A 13427-nucleotide genomic window follows, 5' to 3' on the forward strand; every position below is an offset into this window, starting at 1 on the left:
CGTAATACTTGTGCACTGCATTGACGATGTCTCTCTGAGTCGTGAGTGTCTCGCCATTTTCAGACTGAAGTCCATCGATGAAGGTGCGTCTCCTATTTCTTTCGTGCCTCAGTAGATGGTACAAGGAAGCATGTTCATCCTCCACGACTGTTTTAGCCTTTGATTTTATTTTCAGACCCTCCATCTGCTGTCTTTTAATGCTGAGCAATTTGGCCTTGGTTCGCTTGATATCTACCAGACGGATGTTGGAAGTGTCTGCCTGCTCGTATAGATTTCGCAGCATGGTGTAATAAAATTCTATGGAATTTTTCAAGTCTTTCGATCGTTGTGCACCATAATGGATGAGAACTTTTCGCAGTTTAGGCTTTGCCCTGTTGCACCACCAGTCTAGTACTGAGACATGCCTGTTTACGGAGCGGAGGCACATCGCCCACGCTTCTGTCAAACTTTCCTCTAGTCCGTCTTCCTGCATCAGTGACATGTTAAGGTGCCATTGACTTCTGAAACGACGAGTAGGTTGCGCAGTAAGGCTGACGGTAGCAAGCACGGCACTATGATCAAAAAAGTAGACAGGAGTCGTCTCCGCTTTAATGAAAGAGCTGACTAGACTTTGCGATATGTAGAGTCTGTCAATTCTACTTCGGGATTGAGGACCGATATATGTGAAAGCCACAAATGTGGGATACGTTATTTCCCAAGCATCTTTAAGCTGTAAAACAGTGACAAAACGCTTCAATTCATTGCAGTTATTAAAATTTGGAACCTGGTCTTTTTTATTGATCACACAATTAAAATCACCGCCGATTATAAGATCCGTTGGGTTTTTCCGCAATAAATAAATGATCTCGTCTTTAAAGAACTGTGCTCTTGCCATTCTATTGGATGTGCCGGAAGGGGCATACAGATTAATAAGAGTAAAACCAAAGACATTTATACCTATCGCTCTGCCGGATTCCAATCTTTCAATATCTGTGACAGGGATCCCCTCCCTGACTAAAATTGCTGTCCCTATGTTAGTGTCAAGCGAGACATTTGAAATAGACAAATATCCTGGCACTGTAAGGTTAGTGAGTACAACTTCTTGTAGGAAAACAATGTCCGTCCCTGACTCATATAGGTACTCTTTGAGCGCCGCAATTTTAGTCGTCGATGTAATCCTGTTAATATTGATAGTTGCAAAAGTATACGCCTGGGACATTTAGTTTACATAAAAATGTACATAAAGGAATAAAAAAAAAATGTAAAATAATGGTAAAAACAGGGAGCTGTGTCGCTTCTAGAAGGGATAAAATATTCCACTTCAACAAGCACCTGCAAGAATAATCTACAGAGAAATACCTATGAGTATGGAAAATACATGAACCACTGCGTTTGGTTCCCCCGAAAAATGACTAAGACAATAGGACAATCAGAACATAAAGCGGTTCAACGATATTTTTCCCCTTTTTTTTTGTTTTTTTTTTTTTTTTTTTTTTTTTTTTTTGTTGAATGGTGATCCTCAGTTTGGTGGAGTATTCCTAAGTTCTCGGGTTTTAGTTTTGCAGAGGGGCTTTCCATCACTAATGGTACTTGAAGGTACATCCTTAGGTTTTTCCGTAATAATTTCATACAGGACATTCTTGGCCGTTGCGTCATCTTGTCCAGGTTGTTGTTTGCTTTGGTTACGGGAAGCTTTGAGATTAGGTTGCGGTTTGAGTCTACGTCTTTGGACATCGTGGTTCAACGCGCCGTCCTTCGCGTTGTCTATCTTCCCCACCGTTGAGACCGAAGCTGCCTCAACAGTGTCCTGTTCACGTCGTCCACTTCCTTGTCCTTCCGGCACTAACTCCAGGGCACTGACTGAATCGGTTGGTTGGGGGTCGGTGAGTTCGTGAATGCGGTTCTGCTCCGTCACCTCATGGGGTTCGGAGTGCGGCACGTCCGTCGCCGCGACAACCGTTACTGCTTCGCCTCTGTGGTCGGTTGGTACCTGTGCGGCAGCCGACAGCGGTTGGGTTGTCTGAGCCGCTGTCGTCACTTCCATACATGTACTGTCTGTTTCCTCTAACACATCTGCGTCACACTGCTTCTGTTTGCGGGTGGAGGGGGAGTTGCGGGAGGACTCGCCGTCCGAGCCGTCATCAGTCACCTCCAACGGTCGTTTCTTATTCTGAAGATCGCATTCGGGAACAGAAGGGTGACTTGTTATTACTTGCAGAGGTGGGAACTCTGTGTTAGTTACAGCGGGCATTGTAGAAGTACCTGCACCACTGTCATTAGCAGAAGGAGGGGAGTTGCTGCTTGGTAAGACGTCGCTAAGTGTCAATTTTTGACGCTGTGTTAGATTATTCCGGAGGACAAAAACACGGCGTGGACAATCTTGTCTGAAATGACCTGTCTCGTTACAAATATTACACGTACGCTCCTGTCCAGAATAAACAACATGTGCTTTATGACCTGCAACAGATATATGGGACGGAATATTGGCTTTCACCTCCATTTCGACGGACCTAATGCCATTATAACACTGTATCTTGTACAGCTTCGACCATCTTTCGTTATAGATGGATTTAACTTCCCCATATTTAGATAGAGCGTCTTTGATCAACTGATTGTCAACTTCGATAGGAACGTTCAAAATCCTCACATTGGTGTACATGATATCAGCTTTTCGTACAGAAACATTACTTTTTGAACCATCTCGATGAACAAATTCAACAGAATTACCCCATTTTGCAATTAACTTATCGACAGTCACGGAATTCAGAAATTTAACATAAACACAGTATTTTTCAGCATCTAACTGCGTGGTGTGAACAGAGTCAGAATTGATACAGATTACCTCTGTGAGCCAGTCATGGATCTCCAGTGCAGTGGGTTGGACCAGCCGGGTTTCCTTCTCGAACGAGAAGACTAACGTATTCTTCCTGACGGTGTCAGACATGTTCTTCCGTGCCGACGAAATTCCGGTACAAACCGAAATCGCGACGAAGAACGAAACGGAGAATGGACAATAACACTTCAAAAACACTTATCAGGACCACCAAATGCAATAACACTACGAAAATGCACAGACAGCTGTACGTAAACACAAAACACCGACGATTGCGCTAGCGTGTGCGGAGCAAGCAACAAGCACGTCCGACCGCGGCGACGGCTAAAGCCAGAAACCAACGAGCCCTGTGACACGGCGATTGCCAATTATTCCAGTCCCTCGATGTCGTCCAGGGTGCCCTGGAAGTCTCGTGTACGCTAGCGGGATGGGGGCGGCGCGAATTCCCGCGGTCGGCGGCCTTCCTGGGCTATTGGTACCTTCATGTAGAGCTGCCGCTGGGCTCGCACTGCCTGCTGCTAAGAAAGTGATTGCTTTTGCTGATATGACTTGCAATAACGACTGCGCGAAACGCCGCTATCTCGTTAGGGGTGCTACGGCAGACACCCTCTCGAGCACCCCGAAGACTTCTTGAGCCCTCGGCTGTGATGGGTTCCAGGCTGACAAAAGAACTGTCGTGTGTGCATTCGCTGACGAGAGAAAGGCTGAGGCAAGTTTGAGTGAACAAGGATGGACTCGTCGTGTCCGTCGTTTCCGTAGTGTAGCGGTTATCACGTCTGCTTCACACGCAGAAGGTCCCCGGTTCGATCCCGGGCGGGAACAGTATTTTCCTGCCTATGTCGTATTGTCCTCCAATGAGCCACTTCGTGTGTGGATCTGCCGCATGTCCCTTCGTTTTGCAAGAACCACATTTATTGAATTTTTTAGTTACGATGGCAACATCACTACAAGTTGTCTGTGAAGTAAGGTGCACACAAACAGTTTCCGTGGTGTAGCGGTTATCACGTCTGCCTAACACGCAGAAGGTCCCCGGTTCGATCCCGGGCGGAAACACTTTTTCATCACTTTAATCGAGACTCACTAACATGCATCTGCTACCATCTGTACCCGAAACCTTCGTAATCGCCTTCACGCGTCGGACCAGAGTGTCAATTGCTCACGTCGAATAAGAAATTCATTTGATATTGACGGCGAGCTTTTTGCGCTGACTCAGCCACTGACGTGCGATCAGTTTGCACAAAACGCTCGGGCTCGTCCGGGATTTGAACCCGGGACCTCCTGCACCATAAGCAGGAATCATACCCCTACACCAACGAGCCCTGTGACACGGCGATTGCCAATTATTCCAGTCCCTCGATGTCGTCCAGGGTGCCCTGGAAGTCTCGTGTACGCTGGCGGGATGGGGGCGGCGCGAATTCCCGCGGTCGGCGGCTTTCCTGGGCTATTGGTACCTTCATGTAGAGCTGCCGCTGGGCTCGCACTGCCTGCTGCTAAGAAAGTGATTGCTTTTGCTGATATGACTTGCAATAACGACTGCGCGAAACGCCGCTATCTCGTTAGGGGTGCTACGGCAGACACCCTCTCGAGCACCCCGAAGACTTCTTGAGCCCTCGGCTGTGATGGGTTCCAGGCTGACAAAAGAACTGTCGTGTGTGCATTCGCTGACGAGAGAAAGGCTGAGGCAAGTTTGAGTGAACAAGGATGGACTCGTCGTGTCCGTCGTTTCCGTAGTGTAGCGGTTATCACGTCTGCTTCACACGCAGAAGGTCCCCGGTTCGATCCCGGGCGGGAACAGTATTTTCCTGCCTATGTCGTATTGTCCTCCAATGAGCCACTTCGTGTGTGGATCTGCCGCATGTCCCTTCGTTTTGCAAGTACCACATTTATTGAATTTTTTAGTTACGATGGCAACATCACTACAAGTTGTCTGTGAAGTAAGGTGCACACAAACAGTTTCCGTGGTGTAGCGGTTATCACGTCTGCCTAACACGCAGAAGGTCCCCGGTTCGATCCCGGGCGGAAACACTTTTTCATCACTTTAATCGAGACTTACTAACATGCATCTGCTACCATCTGTACCCGAAACCTTCGTAATCGCCTTCACGCGTCGGACCAGAGTGTCAATTGCTCACATCGAATAAGAAATTCATTTGATATTGACGGCGAGCTTTTTGCGCTGACTCAGCCACTGACGTGCGATCAGTTTGCACAAAACGCTCGGGCTTGTCCGGGATTTGAACCCGGGACCTCCTGCACCCTAAGCTGGAATCATACCCCTAGACCAACGAGCCCTGTGACACGGCGATTGCCAATTATTCCGGTCCCTCGATGTCGTCCAGGGTGCCCTGGAAGTCTCGTGTACGCTGGCGGGATGGGGGCGGCGCGAATTCCCGCGGTCGGCGGCCTTCCTGGGCTATTGGTACCTTCATGTAGAGCTGCCGCTGGGCTCGCACTGCCTGCTGCTAAGAAAGTGATTGCTTTTGCTGATATGACTTGCAATAACGACTGCGCGAAACGCCGCTATCTCGTTAGGGGTGCTACGGCAGACACCCTCTCGAGCACCCCGAAGACTTCTTGAGCCCTCGGCTGTGATGGGTTCCAGGCTGACAAAAGAACTGTCGTGTGTGCATTCGCTGACGAGAGAAAGGCTGAGGCAAGTTTGAGTGAACAAGGATGGACTCGTCGTGTCCGTCGTTTTCGTAGTGTAGCGGTTATCACGTCTGCTTCACACGCAGAAGGTCCCCGGTTCGATCCCGGGCGGGAACAGTATTTTCCTGCCTATGTCGTATTGTCCTCCAATGAGCCACTTCGTGTGTGGATCTGCCGCATGTCCCTTCGTTTTGCAAGTACCACATTTATTGAATTTTTTAGTTACGATGGCAACATCACTACAAGTTGTCTGTGAAGTAAGGTGCACACAAACAGTTTCCGTGGTGTAGCGGTTATCACGTCTGCCTAACACGCAGAAGGTCCCCGGTTCGATCCCGGGCGGAAACACTTTTTCATCACTTTAATCGAGACTTACTAACATGCATCTGCTACCATCTGTACCCGAAACCTTCGTAATCGCCTACACGCGTCGGACCAGAGTGTCAATTGCTCACATCGAATAAGAAATTCATTTGATATTGACGGCGAGCTTTTTGCGCTGACTCAGCCACTGACGTGCGATCAGTTTGCACAAAACGCTCGGGCTCGTCCGGGATTTGAACCCGGGACCTCCTGCACCCTAAGCTGGAATCATACCCCTAGACCAACAAGCCCTGTGACACGGCGATTGCCAATTATTCCAGTCCCTCGATGTCGTCCAGGGTGCCCTGGAAGTCTCGTGTACGCTGGCGGGATGGGGGCGGCGCGAATTCCCGCGGTCGGCGGCCTTCCTGGGCTATTGGTACCTTCATGTAGAGCTGCCGCTGGGCTCGCACTGCCTGCTGCTAAGAAAGTGATTGCTTTTGCTGATATGACTTGCAATAACGACTGCGCGAAACGCCGCTATCTCGTTAGGGGTGCTACGGCAGACACCCTCTCGAGCACCCCGAAGACTTCTTGAGCCCTCGGCTGTGATGGGTTCCAGGCTGACAAAAGAACTGTCGTGTGTGCATTCGCTGACGAGAGAAAGGCTGAGGCAAGTTTGAGTGAACAAGGATGGACTCGTCGGGTCCGTCGTTTCCGTAGTGTAGCGGTTATCACGTCTGCTTCACACGCAGAAGGTCCCCGGTTCGATCCCGGGCGGGAACAGTATTTTCCTGCCTATGTCGTATTGTCCTCCAATGAGCCACTTCGTGTGTGGATCTGCCGCATGTCCCTTCGTTTTGCAAGTACCACATTTATTGAATTTTTTAGTTACGATGGCAACATCACTACAAGTTGTCTGTGAAGTAAGGTGCACACAAACAGTTTCCGTGGTGTAGCGGTTATCACGTCTGCCTAACACGCAGAAGGTCCCCGGTTCGATCCCGGGCGGAAACACTTTTTCATCACTTTAATCGAGACTTACTAACATGCATCTGCTACCATCTGTACCCGAAACCTTCGTAATCGCCTTCACGCGTCGGACCAGAGTGTCAATTGCTCACATCGAATAAGAAATTCATTTGATATTGACGGCGAGCTTTTTGCGCTGACTCAGCCACTGACGTGCGATCAGTTTGCACAAAACGCTCGGGCTCGTCCGGGATTTGAACCCGGGACCTCCTGCACCCTAAGCTGGAATCATACCCCTAGACCAACGAGCCCTGTGACACGGCGATTGCCAATTATTCCAGTCCCTCGATGTCGTCCAGGGTGCCCTGGAAGTCTCGTGTACGCTGGCGGGATGGGGGCGGCGCGAATTCCCGCGGTCGGCGGCCTTCCTGGGCTATTGGTACCTTCATGTAGAGCTGCCGCTGGGCTCGCACTGCCTGCTGCTAAGAAAGTGATTGCTTTTGCTGATATGACTTGCAATAACGACTGCGCGAAACGCCGCTATCTCGTTAGGGGTGCTACGGCAGACACCCTCTCGAGCACCCCGAAGACTTCTTGAGCCCTCGGCTGTGATGGGTTCCAGGCTGACAAAAGAACTGTCGTGTGTGCATTCGCTGACGAGAGAAAGGCTGAGGCAAGTTTGAGTGAACAAGGATGGACTCGTCGTGTCCGTCGTTTCCGTAGTGTAGCGGTTATCACGTCTGCTTCACACGCAGAAGGTCCCCGGTTCGATCCCGGGCGGGAACAGTATTTTCCTGCCTATGTCGTATTGTCCTCCAATGAGCCACTTCGTGTGTGGATCTGCCGCATGTCCCTTCGTTTTGCAAGTACCACATTTATTGAATTTTTTAGTTACGATGGCAACATCACTACAAGTTGTCTGTGAAGTAAGGTGCACACAAACAGTTTCCGTGGTGTAGCGGTTATCACGTCTGCCTAACACGCAGAAGGTCCCCGGTTCGATCCCGGGCGGAAACACTTTTTCATCACTTTAATCGAGACTTACTAACATGCATCTGCTACCATCTGTACCCGAAACCTTCGTAATCGCCTTCACGCGTCGGACCAGAGTGTCAATTGCTCACATCGAATAAGAAATTCATTTGATATTGACGGCGAGCTTTTTGCGCTGACTCAGCCACTGACGTGCGATCAGTTTGCACAAAACGCTCGGGCTCGTCCGGGATTTGAACCCGGGACCTCCTGCACCCTAAGCAGGAATCATACCCCTAGACCAACGAGCCCTGTGACACGGCGATTGCCAATTATTCCAGTCCCTCGATGTCGTCCAGGGTGCCCTGGAAGTCTCGTGTACGCTGGCGGGATGGGGGCGGCGCGAATTCCCGCGGTCGGCGGCCTTCCTGGGCTATTGGTACCTTCATGTAGAGCTGCCGCTGGGCTCGCACTGCCTGCTGCTAAGAAAGTGATTGCTTTTGCTGATATGACTTGCAATAACGACTGCGCGAAACGCCGCTATCTCGTTAGGGGTGCTACGGCAGACACCCTCTCGAGCACCCCGAAGACTTCTTGAGCCCTCGGCTGTGATGGGTTCCAGGCTGACAAAAGAACTGTCGTGTGTGCATTCGCTGACGAGAGAAAGGCTGAGGCAAGTTTGAGTGAACAAGGATGGACTCGTCGTGTCCGTCGTTTCCGTAGTGTAGCGGTTATCACGTCTGCTTCACACGCAGAAGGTCCCCGGTTCGATCCCGGGCGGGAACAGTATTTTCCTGCCTATGTCGTATTGTCCTCCAATGAGCCACTTCGTGTGTGGATCTGCCGCATGTCCCTTCGTTTTGCAAGTACCACATTTATTGAATTTTTTAGTTACGATGGCAACATCACTACAAGTTGTCTGTGAAGTAAGGTGCACACAAACAGTTTCCGTGGTGTAGCGGTTATCACGTCTGCCTAACACGCAGAAGGTCCCCGGTTCGATCCCGGGCGGAAACACTTTTTCATCACTTTAATCGAGACTTACTAACATGCATCTGCTACCATCTGTACCCGAAACCTTCGTAATCGCCTACACGCGTCGGACCAGAGTGTCAATTGCTCACATCGAATAAGAAATTCATTTGATATTGACGGCGAGCTTTTTGCGCTGACTCAGCCACTGACGTGCGATCAGTTTGCACAAAACGCTCGGGCTCGTCCGGGATTTGAACCCGGGACCTCCTGCACCCTAAGCTGGAATCATACCCCTAGACCAACAAGCCCTGTGACACGGCGATTGCCAATTATTCCAGTCCCTCGATGTCGTCCAGGGTGCCCTGGAAGTCTCGTGTACGCTGGCGGGATGGGGGCGGCGCGAATTCCCGCGGTCGGCGGCCTTCCTGGGCTATTGGTACCTTCATGTAGAGCTGCCGCTGGGCTCGCACTGCCTGCTGCTAAGAAAGTGATTGCTTTTGCTGATATGACTTGCAATAACGACTGCGCGAAACGCCGCTATCTCGTTAGGGGTGCTACGGCAGACACCCTCTCGAGCACCCCGAAGACTTCTTGAGCCCTCGGCTGTGATGGGTTCCAGGCTGACAAAAGAACTGTCGTGTGTGCATTCGCTGACGAGAGAAAGGCTGAGGCAAGTTTGAGTGAACAAGGATGGACTCGTCGGGTCCGTCGTTTCCGTAGTGTAGCGGTTATCACGTCTGCTTCACACGCAGAAGGTCCCCGGTTCGATCCCGGGCGGGAACAGTATTTTCCTGCCTATGTCGTATTGTCCTCCAATGAGCCACTTCGTGTGTGGATCTGCCGCATGTCCCTTCGTTTTGCAAGTACCACATTTATTGAATTTTTTAGTTACGATGGCAACATCACTACAAGTTGTCTGTGAAGTAAGGTGCACACAAACAGTTTCCGTGGTGTAGCGGTTATCACGTCTGCCTAACACGCAGAAGGTCCCCGGTTCGATCCCGGGCGGAAACACTTTTTCATCACTTTAATCGAGACTTACTAACATGCATCTGCTACCATCTGTACCCGAAACCTTCGTAATCGCCTTCACGCGTCGGACCAGAGTGTCAATTGCTCACATCGAATAAGAAATTCATTTGATATTGACGGCGAGCTTTTTGCGCTGACTCAGCCACTGACGTGCGATCAGTTTGCACAAAACGCTCGGGCTCGTCCGGGATTTGAACCCGGGACCTCCTGCACCCTAAGCTGGAATCATACCCCTAGACCAACGAGCCCTGTGACACGGCGATTGCCAATTATTCCAGTCCCTCGATGTCGTCCAGGGTGCCCTGGAAGTCTCGTGTACGCTGGCGGGATGGGGGCGGCGCGAATTCCCGCGGTCGGCGGCCTTCCTGGGCTATTGGTACCTTCATGTAGAGCTGCCGCTGGGCTCGCACTGCCTGCTGCTAAGAAAGTGATTGCTTTTGCTGATATGACTTGCAATAACGACTGCGCGAAACGCCGCTATCTCGTTAGGGGTGCTACGGCAGACACCCTCTCGAGCACCCCGAAGACTTCTTGAGCCCTCGGCTGTGATGGGTTCCAGGCTGACAAAAGAACTGTCGTGTGTGCATTCGCTGACGAGAGAAAGGCTGAGGCAAGTTTGAGTGAACAAGGATGGACTCGTCGTGTCCGTCGTTTCCGTAGTGTAGCGGTTATCACGTCTGCTTCACACGCAGAAGGTCCCCGGTTCGATCCCGGGCGGGAACAGTATTTTCCTGCCTATGTCGTATTGTCCTCCAATGAGCCACTTCGTGTGTGGATCTGCCGCATGTCCCTTCGTTTTGCAAGTACCACATTTATTGAATTTTTTAGTTACGATGGCAACATCACTACAAGTTGTCTGTGAAGTAAGGTGCACACAAACAGTTTCCGTGGTGTAGCGGTTATCACGTCTGCCTAACACGCAGAAGGTCCCCGGTTCGATCCCGGGCGGAAACACTTTTTCATCACTTTAATCGAGACTTACTAACATGCATCTGCTACCATCTGTACCCGAAACCTTCGTAATCGCCTTCACGCGTCGGACCAGAGTGTCAATTGCTCACATCGAATAAGAAATTCATTTGATATTGACGGCGAGCTTTTTGCGCTGACTCAGCCACTGACGTGCGATCAGTTTGCACAAAACGCTCGGGCTCGTCCGGGATTTGAACCCGGGACCCCCTGCACCCTAAGCAGGAATCATACCCCTAGACCAACGAGCCCTGTGACACGGCGATTGCCAATTATTCCAGTCCCTCGATGTCGTCCAGGGTGCCCTGGAAGTCTCGTGTACGCTGGCGGGATGGGGGCGGCGCGAATTCCCGCGGTCGGCGGCCTTCCTGGGCTATTGGTACCTTCATGTAGAGCTGCCGCTGGGCTCGCACTGCCTGCTGCTAAGAAAGTGATTGCTTTTGCTGATATGACTTGCAATAACGACTGCGCGAAACGCCGCTATCTCGTTAGGGGTGCTACGGCAGACACCCTCTCGAGCACCCCGAAGACTTCTTGAGCCCTCGGCTGTGATGGGTTCCAGGCTGACAAAAGAACTGTCGTGTGTGCATTCGCTGACGAGAGAAAGGCTGAGGCAAGTTTGAGTGAACAAGGATGGACTCGTCGTGTCCGTCGTTTCCGTAGTGTAGCGGTTATCACGTCTGCTTCACACGCAGAAGGTCCCCGGTTCGATCCCGGGCGGGAACAGTATTTTCCTGCCTATGTCGTATTGTCCTCCAATGAGCCACTTCGTGTGTGGATCTGCCGCATGTCCCTTCGTTTTGCAAGTACCACATTTATTGAATTTTTTAGTTACGATGGCAACATCACTACAAGTTGTCTGTGAAGTAAGGTGCACACAAACAGTTTCCGTGGTGTAGCGGTTATCACGTCTGCCTAACACGCAGAAGGTCCCCGGTTCGATCCCGGGCGGAAACACTTTTTCATCACTTTAATCGAGACTTACTAACATGCATCTGCTACCATCTGTACCCGAAACCTTCGTAATCGCCTTCACGCGTCGGACCAGAGTGTCAATTGCTCACATCGAATAAGAAATTCATTTGATATTGACGGCGAGCTTTTTGCGCTGACTCAGCCACTGACGTGCGATCAGTTTGCACAAAACGCTCGGGCTCGTCCGGGATTTGAACCCGGGACCTCCTGCACCCTAAGCTGGAATCATACCCCTAGACCAACGAGCCCTGTGACACGGCGATTGCCAATTATTCCAGTCCCTCGATGTCGTCCAGGGTGCCCTGGAAGTCTCGTGTACGCTGGCGGGATGGGGGCGGCGCGAATTCCCGCGGTCGGCGGCCTTCCTGGGCTATTGGTACCTTCATGTAGAGCTGCCGCTGGGCTCGCACTGCCTGCTGCTAAGAAAGTGATTGCTTTTGCTGATATGACTTGCAATAACGACTGCGCGAAACGCCGCTATCTCGTTAGGGGTGCTACGGCAGACACCCTCTCGAGCACCCCGAAGACTTCTTGAGCCCTCGGCTGTGATGGGTTCCAGGCTGACAAAAGAACTGTCGTGTGTGCATTCGCTGACGAGAGAAAGGCTGAGGCAAGTTTGAGTGAACAAGGATGGACTCGTCGTGTCCGTCGTTTCCGTAGTGTAGCGGTTATCACGTCTGCTTCACACGCAGAAGGTCCCCGGTTCGATCCCGGGCGGGAACAGTATTTTCCTGCCTATGTCGTATTGTCCTCCAATGAGCCACTTCGTGTGTGGATCTGCCGCATGTCCCTTCGTTTTGCAAGTACCACATTTATTGAATTTTTTAGTTACGATGGCAACATCACTACAAGTTGTCTGTGAAGTAAGGTGCACACAAACAGTTTCCGTGGTGTAGCGGTTATCACGTCTGCCTAACACGCAGAAGGTCCCCGGTTCGATCCCGGGCGGAAACACTTTTTCATCACTTTAATCGAGACTTACTAACATGCATCTGCTACCATCTGTACCCGAAACCTTCGTAATCGCCTTCACGCGTCGGACCAGAGTGTCAATTGCTCACATCGAATAAGAAATTCATTTGATATTGACGGCGAGCTTTTTGCGCTGACTCAGCCACTGACGTGCGATCAGTTTGCACAAAACGCTCGGGCTCGTCCGGGATTTGAACCCGGGACCTCCTGCACCCTAAGCAGGAATCATACCCCTAGACCAACGAGCCCTGTGACACGGCGATTGCCAATTATTCCAGTCCCTCGATGTCGTCCAGGGTGCCCTGGAAGTCTCGTGTACGCTGGCGGGATGGGGGCGGCGCGAATTCCCGCGGTCGGCGGCCTTCCTGGGCTATTGGTACCTTCATGTAGAGCTGCCGCTGGGCTCGCACTGCCTGCTGCTAAGAAAGTGATTGCTTTTGCTGATATGACTTGCAATAACGACTGCGCGAAACGCCGCTATCTCGTTAGGGGTGCTACGGCAGACACCCTCTCGAGCACCCCGAAGACTTCTTGAGCCCTCGGCTGTGATGGGTTCCAGGCTGACAAAAGAACTGTCGTGTGTGCATTCGCTGACGAGAGAAAGGCTGAGGCAAGTTTGAGTGAACAAGGATGGACTCGTCGTGTCCGTCGTTTCCGTAGTGTAGCGGTTATCACGTCTGCTTCACACGCAGAAGGTCCCCGGTTCGATCCCGGGCGGGAACAGTATTTTCCTGCCTATGTCGTATTGTCCTCCAATGAGCCACTTCGTGTGTGGATCTGCCGCATGTCCCTTCGT

General features: G+C 51.1%; 31 non-coding genes across 31 annotated transcripts; 21 read left to right on the forward strand and 10 right to left on the reverse strand.

Moving 5' to 3' along the window:
* The first annotated feature begins 3561 nt into the window (after nucleotides 1–3561).
* Trnav-cac lies at nucleotides 3562–3634 on the forward strand. The gene has a single exon. It is a non-coding gene; the product is annotated as a tRNA-Val (tRNA).
* A 158-nt stretch (nucleotides 3635–3792) lies between these two features.
* On the forward strand, nucleotides 3793–3865 carry Trnav-aac. The gene has a single exon. It is a non-coding gene; the product is annotated as a tRNA-Val (tRNA).
* A 194-nt stretch (nucleotides 3866–4059) lies between these two features.
* Nucleotides 4060–4131, reverse strand: Trnah-aug. Its single transcript has one exon. It is a non-coding gene; the product is annotated as a tRNA-His (tRNA).
* Nucleotides 4132–4533: 402 nt separating this feature from the next.
* Nucleotides 4534–4606, forward strand: Trnav-cac. The gene has a single exon. It is a non-coding gene; the product is annotated as a tRNA-Val (tRNA).
* A 158-nt stretch (nucleotides 4607–4764) lies between these two features.
* Nucleotides 4765–4837, forward strand: Trnav-aac. Its single transcript has one exon. It is a non-coding gene; the product is annotated as a tRNA-Val (tRNA).
* A 194-nt stretch (nucleotides 4838–5031) lies between these two features.
* On the reverse strand, nucleotides 5032–5103 carry Trnap-agg. Its single transcript has one exon. It is a non-coding gene; the product is annotated as a tRNA-Pro (tRNA).
* A 402-nt stretch (nucleotides 5104–5505) lies between these two features.
* Trnav-cac lies at nucleotides 5506–5578 on the forward strand. Its single transcript has one exon. It is a non-coding gene; the product is annotated as a tRNA-Val (tRNA).
* Nucleotides 5579–5736: 158 nt separating this feature from the next.
* Nucleotides 5737–5809, forward strand: Trnav-aac. Its single transcript has one exon. It is a non-coding gene; the product is annotated as a tRNA-Val (tRNA).
* A 194-nt stretch (nucleotides 5810–6003) lies between these two features.
* Nucleotides 6004–6075, reverse strand: Trnap-agg. Its single transcript has one exon. It is a non-coding gene; the product is annotated as a tRNA-Pro (tRNA).
* A 402-nt stretch (nucleotides 6076–6477) lies between these two features.
* Trnav-cac lies at nucleotides 6478–6550 on the forward strand. The gene has a single exon. It is a non-coding gene; the product is annotated as a tRNA-Val (tRNA).
* A 158-nt stretch (nucleotides 6551–6708) lies between these two features.
* Nucleotides 6709–6781, forward strand: Trnav-aac. Its single transcript has one exon. It is a non-coding gene; the product is annotated as a tRNA-Val (tRNA).
* Nucleotides 6782–6975: 194 nt separating this feature from the next.
* On the reverse strand, nucleotides 6976–7047 carry Trnap-agg. The gene has a single exon. It is a non-coding gene; the product is annotated as a tRNA-Pro (tRNA).
* A 402-nt stretch (nucleotides 7048–7449) lies between these two features.
* Trnav-cac lies at nucleotides 7450–7522 on the forward strand. The gene has a single exon. It is a non-coding gene; the product is annotated as a tRNA-Val (tRNA).
* Nucleotides 7523–7680: 158 nt separating this feature from the next.
* Nucleotides 7681–7753, forward strand: Trnav-aac. Its single transcript has one exon. It is a non-coding gene; the product is annotated as a tRNA-Val (tRNA).
* Nucleotides 7754–7947: 194 nt separating this feature from the next.
* Trnap-agg lies at nucleotides 7948–8019 on the reverse strand. Its single transcript has one exon. It is a non-coding gene; the product is annotated as a tRNA-Pro (tRNA).
* Nucleotides 8020–8421: 402 nt separating this feature from the next.
* Trnav-cac lies at nucleotides 8422–8494 on the forward strand. The gene has a single exon. It is a non-coding gene; the product is annotated as a tRNA-Val (tRNA).
* A 158-nt stretch (nucleotides 8495–8652) lies between these two features.
* On the forward strand, nucleotides 8653–8725 carry Trnav-aac. The gene has a single exon. It is a non-coding gene; the product is annotated as a tRNA-Val (tRNA).
* A 194-nt stretch (nucleotides 8726–8919) lies between these two features.
* On the reverse strand, nucleotides 8920–8991 carry Trnap-agg. The gene has a single exon. It is a non-coding gene; the product is annotated as a tRNA-Pro (tRNA).
* A 402-nt stretch (nucleotides 8992–9393) lies between these two features.
* On the forward strand, nucleotides 9394–9466 carry Trnav-cac. Its single transcript has one exon. It is a non-coding gene; the product is annotated as a tRNA-Val (tRNA).
* A 158-nt stretch (nucleotides 9467–9624) lies between these two features.
* On the forward strand, nucleotides 9625–9697 carry Trnav-aac. Its single transcript has one exon. It is a non-coding gene; the product is annotated as a tRNA-Val (tRNA).
* Nucleotides 9698–9891: 194 nt separating this feature from the next.
* On the reverse strand, nucleotides 9892–9963 carry Trnap-agg. Its single transcript has one exon. It is a non-coding gene; the product is annotated as a tRNA-Pro (tRNA).
* Nucleotides 9964–10365: 402 nt separating this feature from the next.
* On the forward strand, nucleotides 10366–10438 carry Trnav-cac. The gene has a single exon. It is a non-coding gene; the product is annotated as a tRNA-Val (tRNA).
* A 158-nt stretch (nucleotides 10439–10596) lies between these two features.
* Trnav-aac lies at nucleotides 10597–10669 on the forward strand. Its single transcript has one exon. It is a non-coding gene; the product is annotated as a tRNA-Val (tRNA).
* A 194-nt stretch (nucleotides 10670–10863) lies between these two features.
* Nucleotides 10864–10935, reverse strand: Trnap-agg. Its single transcript has one exon. It is a non-coding gene; the product is annotated as a tRNA-Pro (tRNA).
* Nucleotides 10936–11337: 402 nt separating this feature from the next.
* Trnav-cac lies at nucleotides 11338–11410 on the forward strand. The gene has a single exon. It is a non-coding gene; the product is annotated as a tRNA-Val (tRNA).
* Nucleotides 11411–11568: 158 nt separating this feature from the next.
* Trnav-aac lies at nucleotides 11569–11641 on the forward strand. The gene has a single exon. It is a non-coding gene; the product is annotated as a tRNA-Val (tRNA).
* A 194-nt stretch (nucleotides 11642–11835) lies between these two features.
* On the reverse strand, nucleotides 11836–11907 carry Trnap-agg. Its single transcript has one exon. It is a non-coding gene; the product is annotated as a tRNA-Pro (tRNA).
* A 402-nt stretch (nucleotides 11908–12309) lies between these two features.
* On the forward strand, nucleotides 12310–12382 carry Trnav-cac. The gene has a single exon. It is a non-coding gene; the product is annotated as a tRNA-Val (tRNA).
* Nucleotides 12383–12540: 158 nt separating this feature from the next.
* Nucleotides 12541–12613, forward strand: Trnav-aac. The gene has a single exon. It is a non-coding gene; the product is annotated as a tRNA-Val (tRNA).
* Nucleotides 12614–12807: 194 nt separating this feature from the next.
* On the reverse strand, nucleotides 12808–12879 carry Trnap-agg. Its single transcript has one exon. It is a non-coding gene; the product is annotated as a tRNA-Pro (tRNA).
* A 402-nt stretch (nucleotides 12880–13281) lies between these two features.
* Nucleotides 13282–13354, forward strand: Trnav-cac. The gene has a single exon. It is a non-coding gene; the product is annotated as a tRNA-Val (tRNA).
* Nucleotides 13355–13427: the final 73 nt, after the last annotated feature.

Source organism: Schistocerca piceifrons, chromosome 2 (genome assembly GCF_021461385.2).
Source record: "Schistocerca piceifrons isolate TAMUIC-IGC-003096 chromosome 2, iqSchPice1.1, whole genome shotgun sequence".
Taxonomy (NCBI): Eukaryota; Metazoa; Arthropoda; class Insecta; order Orthoptera; family Acrididae; genus Schistocerca; species Schistocerca piceifrons.